Below are 9831 nucleotides of genomic sequence, written 5' to 3' on the forward strand. Positions count from 1 at the left end.
GACATAGATCTTGTAGGTCTCCATGCTCTTTGCGCGCTCTTGGCATGGTAGTCCGCAAAGCCTGGGGGCTCTTTTATACGCAGCGCGCCGCTTCCTCCACCGTCTTGTTTCTTCGGCAGAACGTCAGGCGCACCATACCTTATCATCTTGAAGAACACTCCCAGTTCGTTGCAGGGCCGTTTCTAGAAATTGGGGTCACGGTGCGAGATGCAAAATGACACCCTAGTTTTTTTTTAAAATCACATATCTAATTCAAGGATAGATATATTCACTGGTGGAAAAAGGGCCTTTAATCCCGGTTGGCAACAGCCATTAATACTGGTTGTGCAACCGGTATTAAACATGCGGGACTAAAGCCCCCCCCCCCCCTTTAGTCGCGGTTGATTACGAATCGTGACTAAAGGCCCGTCCACGTGGGCGCCAGGCGACTGTCGGGGCGGAGGACCTTTAGTCGCGGTTCTTCTGGCCAACCGCGACTAAAGGCCGCCGCAGGTTTAGAGTTTTAGCCCCCCTAAACATGGTTTCTTTTTAATTTGTATTGTTTTATTTCTTTTGTGTTTTATTTTAATTTTGAAGGAGTTTCACATATTCTACACGGTACTACATGCATGCATATGAATGTACAATTTCAAACAAATTTGAAATTAGAACCAAAAAGAATTCAAGAGGAATATACAATATATATTCAATATCGGATGACCATATACAATTTTGAACAAGTTTCCATACATAATTTAGTGCATATGAAGTTCTACGTCCTCTACATAGTGTTCTCCTTTAGGATGGACGACTTCTCTCGCGAACCATCCAGCTAGTTCCTCTTGAAGTGGTCGGAAGCGAGCTTCTGGACTAAGCATCTTCCGGAGGTTATTCCTCTTGACATTGTTATCACACGCAACCCGCTCAGAGGTGTATCTCCGGATCATCTCACAAACATAGTATCCACATAGATTGGTCCCCGGTGGCTGAATATCCCCAGTCACAGCCACTGACCTTTTAAATTGTAGCTCTTTTTGGAATTCACCGACCTTTTGATCTGCGAACCGTCTCCAAACCCTATGAGGCAAAGAAAATTAAATGAACAAGAGAGTTATTAGTTACTTGATATTAGGAAATGAACGAAATAGGCCGATCGATATAGAGCGCAAATGAATGAAAATAATTACTTCTGCATCATTCTTCTCATGCCGGCCCAAAGCTTTGCATCCAGAGTCAGAGAGTCGTGTACGAGAACTGTGGAGATGTGAAATTGAATTACTAGCAGAATCCAGTGGAACCTGCGGACACGATACATGCACAGTCATGCATAACTCATCGATTAGCCACATACCATGCATGGAGTAAACAAAAGAGAATGTGCTCAAGACAGAAACACTCACCCAAAATGGTAAGGAAATAGAATATCACTTTTGAGTTCCTGCTTTGTAAGAAACCGCCACAGGTCTTCCTCCATGTCGGCGGGGAATTTTTATCACATATCCATTAACGATGTGTGGGTCAATGAACCCAACATCATGGATGTTCCTTACTCTGCATTCCTTAATCTTCATTCTGCATAATAGCGTACACAACAATATAGTTAGGACATATATATAGTGCAGGCAATGAACGAGATGGGGTAGAAATAAATCACTTACAGAACGTAGCAACTGATGATAGATTTGTCGAGCTCGCGCAGATTGAAAAGCTGGAACAATTCACTCAGATGAATTGTTACATAGTAATGTTTGAAGTGATGCTCATGTCTAACTTCCGCATAAATATATTCTTTGGCGTTTTTATTTTTTATGTAACCCGTGTACCAATTTAGCAGACTTTTCATTTGTGGAGGTACATCCTCTTCCTGCGCAGGCTCGACGAGAGGCCCATTCGGCACACATGTAATTACTACCTCCGTCACTAGCGCCTCATCAAGGCCTAACAGTGCACGAAGAGTCATACCGATCAGGGCCGCTTGTTCTCTGGCACCCGTTACGGTCATTCCCCGTTCTGCCGCAGCTGCTATGATTGTGGGGTCCATTAGTTCAGCATCCGGACCGGCGGCTTTCACTATGAGCGGGGCGATCGATTGTTTACTTTGTTCCCCGAGCTGGGCAACTCGTTTCCCGTTTTTTTTACTTGCTAATTCTTTCTCGGCCTCCTCCAAGGCTTTCTTCTCCTGCTTCTCCGCCAGCTCTTTCTTCTCCTTCAACATGAGTGCCTGCCTACGAAGTTCACGTGCATAGTCGTCAGGCAGATTCTTTGCGGCTTGGGATGGTGTGCTCAAAAATAACTTAGCCCACTTCTTTTCCTTGTCAGAATATACTGGCTTGGACTCGGGCTCTCTTTTCGCCTGGCATTCCGCCCTCTATTTCTCATGGTGAGCAGCCGCGGCCGCGTCGACTTCCTCGGCACTACGTTCCCAAGGCCTTGTGGGGAGAGGCTTCAGTGATGGCTCCGGTACCTTTGTGGTCTTAGGTACATAAGGGTCCGGGTTAATAGTCCAGGACTGCTTCTGCTTCTTCGCCGGAGGTGGATTGGGGGGGGGGGGGGGGGGGCGGCGTCTGCTTACCCGCCCGGGGCGGACTGGGGGGCGGCGGCTGCGTACCCGCCGGAGGTGAATTGGGGGGCGGCGTCGGCTGACGTGAAGGAGGTGTAGGTGAAGCACCACCACCACCACCACCGCCACCGCCACCACCACCGTAGGGGGTGGACTTGTTGGCCTTGGCGCCTCGCCTGGAAACTTGATAAACTTCTTTTGCCATAGAATGAACTGGCGCTTGACATCTCCAAGTCTTCTCTCCCCTTCAGGTGTAGCAATGTCAATCTCCAGGTCCTCAAACCCTTGTACTATGTCCTCCACCGTGACACGAGCATAGCCATCTTGAATGGGGTTATTGTGGTGGAGTGCTCCAGGTTCACATGGTAAAGCACTGCCGATGGCTACCTTCATGGACATGTTCCCCATTGGATAATACAGATGACATTCTTTCATCTCCTTTACATCGTCCACGGGGTAGCGAGGAGGCTCCGGTGCAGTAATTTCGATCGTCGGTGCATGTGCATTAGCACCAGCCGGTGGGGGATCCGTGGAAGCCACGCTGCTTCTCCGCTGCTGGCTTCCGACATCCGGTGGATGATCTTCATGCGCCCGAGCTGCCTCTCTTTCTTGTACTAGTACATCCACGGTTTTCTTCATCTCATTGAATTCCGATGCCAACCGCGCCACAACATCTTTTTCCCGATCCGCCTTTCTCTTACGGCTTCTGTAACTGTAGGGGTCATTTTCCTGGGAAAACCCTTCTTTCCACGAAATGACGCCTTTGCCTCGTACACGTCCTCCGTGTTCAGGATTCCCGAGGGCTTTTGTCAGCGCGTCATTCTCTCTGTTGAACTTGATCTTCCCCTCTTGAGCATCCCTCATTGCGTCAATAAGGGCTTGGGTGGGTTTAAACTTTGTGTCTCGGTGGGTACACTCCCCTGTCACCGGGTCTAGCGTTCCCCCATGCCCGTATCACCAGCTTTTGGCCCTAGGGTCCCATCCCTCTGTACCTAGAGAGATTCCTCGCGCCCTCAGGTCATCCTCCATCTTCTGCCACTTAGGCTCCGAAAGGCGGTATCCTCCTGGCCCCATAATATGATTGTATTGCTTCTTAGCCGCATTTGCCTTATTTTTATCCGATATGGCCTTGAATTCCTCTCATTTCTTTTGCCTCACAAATTCGGGCCAATCATCTTTCAGCTTCTCATACTGTCCGCTGAAATCCGGAGTCTTCCCCTTCTCGACATATTGAGCCGCTAAATTTTTCTTGTATGTCCGGAATGCTGTGGCCATCTTCTGAAGAGCGAACTCTTTGACCAGCCTCATCCTCTTACGTCCCTCTGGATCGTCGTTACCGAATTCATCTTTTTTGTTGTATTCCGGAGGTAGAACGAAATGCTCCATAAGCGTTCTCCAGCATTCCTTTTTCTTTCTCTTCTTGTGGCGGAACCAACACGTGCCTTCACTGGCTCATGCCATTCATGGACGGTGATCGGGACGCTGTCTCTAACAACGACTCCGCATTGGTTGATGAACTTGGTGTACGCCTCTTCGGGCTCCAGCGGCTTGCCGGTTGGACTGATAACATCAATGGTATATATTACTCCTTGTTTCAGCGTCTTGGTTTTGCCACGCTTTGTCTTCACCGATTTTTTCGACGATCTGCTGGCCTAGGGCTAAAATAAGAAAGAGAGTCGAGTTAATACACATATTTATTGAAATCGGTAAATTTGTATCACCAGAGGCTCAATGTATATATATACCTCGCCGGAGGTGGTGATTGCTAATTGCTTATCAACATCGCCGGAGGTGTTTGTCGACGGTTGACCTCCATCAACAGTGCCCGTTCCTTCGTCATCACCTCGCTGACGACCTTCATCTTCACCGCCAAGGTTCAGATAAGAAGAGATATCCTTTTCTTCATCTTCTTGAGCCGGCACATAAAGAATGTCGCCGTTTATGATGCCGAAAATATGTGCCCTAGCTTCCGGATTATAGTTATCCCTAATCGGGTCGGCTCGATCGTCCGCCATATGTGTCACTCGTGAAAACATGTAGTAAAAACTAATTAATTGTGTATATGCCAGCATTATCACATCTCTTCTACATATAAAGAGAGAGGGCGATGAGGGAGGCGAGAGGGGGGACGCGTATTAGATGTGTATATGCAGACGATCGACCTCGCCTCGCAGTGACCGCGTGACCGAGAGACCGGTGGCGAAAGGGCGGCGGTGGCGAAAGGGCAGTGGCGGTGCTGAGGACAACACACATAACCCTCGCCGCCCCCTCACGATCCAAAAAAAAAACACCGCGCGTATACGGAGGAGGCGACGAGGGGCTCGTTGCCCCCTTCGTATACGCGCGGTGGTTAAGTCAAATTTTGGTTAAGTCAAATTTGAGTTCTTTTTTAAGTGAAATTTTAGTTCATTTTTTAGACAAACTTTTAAGTGAAATTTTAGTTCTTTTTTGAGACAAACTTTTAAGTCAAATTTTAGTTCTTTTTTAAGTCAAATTGTAGTTCTTTTTTGAGACAAAAATTTTAAGTCAATTTTTAGTTTTTTAAAGTCAAATTTTAGTTTTTTTTTACAAAATCTTTTTTAAGTCAAATTGTAGTTCTTTTTGAGACAAAATTTTTAAGTCAATTTTTTAAGTCAAATTGTAGTTCTTTTTTAGACAAACTTTTAACTCAAATTTTAGTTATTTTTTGTTTTAAAATTAACAAGAACAAAAACTAAAAAAGAAAGAAAAAAATGGCCAGGGGCGCGCAGCCTCTCCCTCTCTCTCTCACCGCGCGCGCGCGGCCACGGCGGCCGCCTCTCTCCTCTCTCTCTCTCTCAGGCGAGCAGCGGCGCCGGCGAGCAGCGGCGCGCGCGGCCACGGCGCCGCGCTCTCTCTCTCCTCTCTCACTGCGAGCGGCGGCGCCGCAGCGACGATTGGGGCGACGTACGGGCGCGCGACACACGGTGCGTGGGCGGCTGCGACGACGGGTCGACGTCTGGTCGGCGCGACGAGAGGGCGGCGACGACAGAGAGAAGGCGGCCACGGCGAGGTCGAGTGCCGCGACGGCGACGGTCGAGGGCAGCCTGACGGCGTAGCTTCGGGCGCGGCGATCGGCAGACGGAGCGGGCGAGGAGAAGAAGACGTGATGCGCCGTGGGGCGGCGCGGGTATTTATAGGGAGGGGCTTTAGTCGCGGTTGGTGTGGCCAACCGCGACTAAAGGGTACCCTTTAGTCGCGGTTGGCCACACCAACCAACCGCGATTAAAGCCCTTTTTTCGCTCGTTTTTGCGGTTCCCGCGGAAATGATCTTTAGTCGCGGTTGGCCAGAAGGCCTTTTTCAAAATTCTTTTATTTTCTAAATGTGAAAAATAAAACTAATTCATTTCTTAATGTGAAAAATACAAATAATATATCAAAAAATTCAGAAAAATAAAACTAATTCATATCAAAATCTTAAAAATACAAATTATATATCAAAAAAATCATAAAAATAAAACTAATTCATTTCAATATGTAAAAAATACAAATAATATATCAAAAAATAAGAAAAATAAAACTAATTCAATTCAAAATGTTAAAAATACAAATAATATATTAAAAAATTCAGAAAAATAGAACTAATTCATTTCAAAATCTTAAAAATAGAAATAATATATCAAAAATTAAGAAAAATAAAACTAATTCAACTCAAAATGTTAAAAATACAAATAATATATCAAAAAATCCAGAAAAATAGAACTAATTCATTTCAAAATCTTAAAAATACAAATAATATATCAAAAAATTCAGAGAAGTTCTTCCCGGCCGCCTCTGTCTTCCCACAAGTTCTTCCCGGCCCGTCTTCCCGCCAGTTCTTTCCCGCCTATGTCTTCCCGCCGTTTTTTCGCGCCTCTATCTTCCCGCGTATCGATGCTCCTTTTATAGGCACGGCGCCACTTCTGCTTTGTCTTGTTCCTTCGACAGGGCGTCGTGCGCTACCCACGCGTCCTTATCCTGCCGACAGCTTTAGTCACGGTTGCACCCTCCAGCCGGGACTAAAGCTTACCCAAACGTCCTTATCCCACCGATAGTTTTGTTAGATGACACAAAAACCACATTTAGTCCCGGTTGCACCCACCAGCCGGGACTAAAGGTTAGATGACCAGCTCTGGATTCCTCCTCTTCTGCCCGCCATTTCTTCTCTGTCTTCTCGCCACTTTCTTCCCGCCTCCTGTCTTCCCGCTCCCATTTCCCGCAATTTCTCACTACATATATGTAGCCCGACTTGGACAGCATTATCACATCTCTACAATCTCTCATCACTCTCTCATGGCTTCCACCGCACCCACTCTAACCTACCAGCAGGTGGAGGAGCTTTGCGCCTCGAACTACCCTTGCCCACCGGGCTACCGCGTCCCCGCCGGCTGGAGCCTAAGCGCCGGAGGCGTGCCGGTCCCTCCCGTCCCTCAGGGTACTGCGCGCCGAGCGGCCATCACGAACCACTACTACCTCGATCTCATGCCGGAGAATCGGATGAATCTTTGCTGGCATCCCGATAACCAGCATACTTGGGACGCCTTCTTCATCAATCGGCGTGACAGGGCGCTCGCCATGTATGAGGAGGACGGTCTGCCTCCTGGGAACTTCCACGAGGCCGACCATCGGCTATGGTGGTACGGCCGGACTCTACAGAGCGTCATGGACTACATCACGGACGGCGATATCCCCCGCCTGCGCTACCCTCAGTTTGAGCCACGAGCGCCGCCCGACGACAGCGACGATGACAGCAGCGACGACAACGGCGGCAACTTAGAAGGCGACGACTACCAGTACAACGGCGGCGACTATGAAGACTACGAGTATGCATATTATACGCCTAGGCAGGAGTATGACTAAGTCACTCCAAATTTCATGTATCATCAGTGGTATTTATGGCATGGCAAATCAATTTCGGCAATGCTAGATCCACCAAATCCCATGCAATTACGGCTCCTCTAGTCCTTTTCCCATTATACGCCTAGGCAGGAGTATGACTTAGTCACTCCAAATTTCATGTATCATCAGTGGTATCTCGAATCAATCGAATCATTCCAAAATGGACACCAAACACATCACAGATAATGTAATTCACATGATCCATTCAAAAAAGTTTGGTACAATAAATTATTACACATCATTTCTTCCCTTGTGTCCCTATTTGCTTACGATTGGGCCGTATCCATGGAGCATCCTCATCATTTAACTTAATGCTTGGGTCGGTGTTCACTTTGAAGGGCGGAATTTCACCAAACATATTATAATCTTCTGACATGTCTGTCTTGCCCTCCACTCCCACGATGTTTCTTTTCCCTGAAAGAACAATGTGGCGCTTTGGATCATCGCATGATGTACTGATCGTTTTCTTATCTTTCCGTTTCCTCGGTTTGCTACTCATGTCCTTCACATAGAAAACCTGAGCGACATCTTTCGCTAGGACGAATGGTTCGTCAAGGTAACCAAGATTGTTGAAATCCACCATTTTCATTCCGTATTGCTGGTCCACCTTTACCCCACCTCTTGTTAGCTTGAACCATTTGCACCGGAAGCAAAAGGGACCTTAAAGGAGGGTCCATAGTCAAGTTCCCATATCTCCTCTATGTAACCATAATATGTGACCTTTTGCCCATTCTCGGTTGCTGCATCAAAGCGGACACCACTGTTTTGGTTGGTGCTCTTTTTATCTTGGGCGATCGTGTAAAATGTATTCCCATTTATCTCGTACCCTTGGAAAGTCGTTATAGTCGAAGATGGTGTCTTGGCCAACATGTACAGCTGATCTACAACATCATCATCATTCATTAAATGTTTTCTCAACCAACTGCCGAAAGTCTCCATGTGGGTCTTCGTAATCCAGGATTCAGGCTTCCCCGGGTTGTCCTCGCGTAAAATATTCTTGTGTTTCTCAAAGTACGGAGCCACCAAGCTGGAATTGGTCGAAGCGTGTGGTGTGCTTCAGTCATAGAATGGCCGTCCATACATATCGTTGATTTCCTTCCGATCGTGCCTTTTCCACTTAGTCTCCCCTCGTGCCGCGATCGAGGAAGACCAATCGGCTTAAGGTCAGGAACAAAGTCAACACAAAACTCAATTACCTCCTCATTTCCATAGCCCTTGGCAATGCTTCCTTCTGGCCTAGCACGGTTATGAACATATTTCTTTAATACTCCCATGAACCTCTCAAAGGGGAACATATTGTGTAGAAATACAGGACCGAGGATGGAAATCTCTTCGACTAGGTGAACCAGGAGGTGCGTCATAATATTGAAGAAGGATGACGGGAACACCAACTCGAAACTGACAAGACATTGGACCACATCGTTCTGTAGCCGTGGTAGATCTTCTGGATTGATTACCTTCTGAGAGATTGCATTGAGGAATGCACATAGCTTCACAATGGCTACTCGAACATTTTCCGGTAGGAGCCCCCTCAAAGCAATCGGAAGCAATTGCGTCATAATCACGTGGCAGTCGTGAGACTTCAGGTTTTGGAACTTTTTGTCCGCCATGTTTATTATTCCCTTTATATTCGACGAGAATCCAGACGGGACCTTCGTACTGCTCAGGCATTCAAAAAAGAAGACCTTCTCTTCTTTGGTCAGAGCGTAGCTGGCACGACCTTGAAACCATTCCGGATGCCGGTCATTAGGGTCTTTCAAACGTTGCTGGTCCTGCCGTGCTTCCTTTGTATCATTTGTCTTTCCATACACGCCCAAGAAGCTTAGGAGGTTCACGCAAATATTCTTCATAACATGCATCACGTCGATTGCAGAGCGGACATCTAGGACTTTCCAATATTCTAGCTCCCAGAATATAGATTTCTTCTTCCACATGGGTGCGTGCCCGTCAGCTCCCTGCGGAACTGATTGTACGCCAGGACCCTTTCCAAAGATGACTGATACGTCTCCAACGTATCTATAATTTCTGATGTTCCATGCTTGTTTTATGACAATACCTACATGATTTATTCACACTTTATATCGTTTTGATGTATTTTGCGGAACTAACCTATTGACGAGATGCCGAAGTGCCAGTTCCAGTTTTCTGCTGTTTTTGGTTTCAGAAATCCTAGTAAGGAAATATTCTCGGAATTGGACGAAATTAACGCCCAGAACCTTATTTTTCCCGGAAGCTTCCAGAGAGCCAGAGTGGGACCAGAGGGGAGCCCTGGGGGCCCCACACATGGTGGCGGCGTGGCCCAGGGGGGCGTGCCCCCCTATTGTCTGGCCCCACCAGGGCCCCTCCGAGGCTGCCCTTCCGCCTACTTAAGGACTCCGTCGCGAAAACCCTAAACG

This window comes from Lolium perenne, chromosome 1, assembly GCF_019359855.2.
Source record: "Lolium perenne isolate Kyuss_39 chromosome 1, Kyuss_2.0, whole genome shotgun sequence".
NCBI lineage: Eukaryota > Viridiplantae > Streptophyta > Magnoliopsida > Poales > Poaceae > Lolium > Lolium perenne.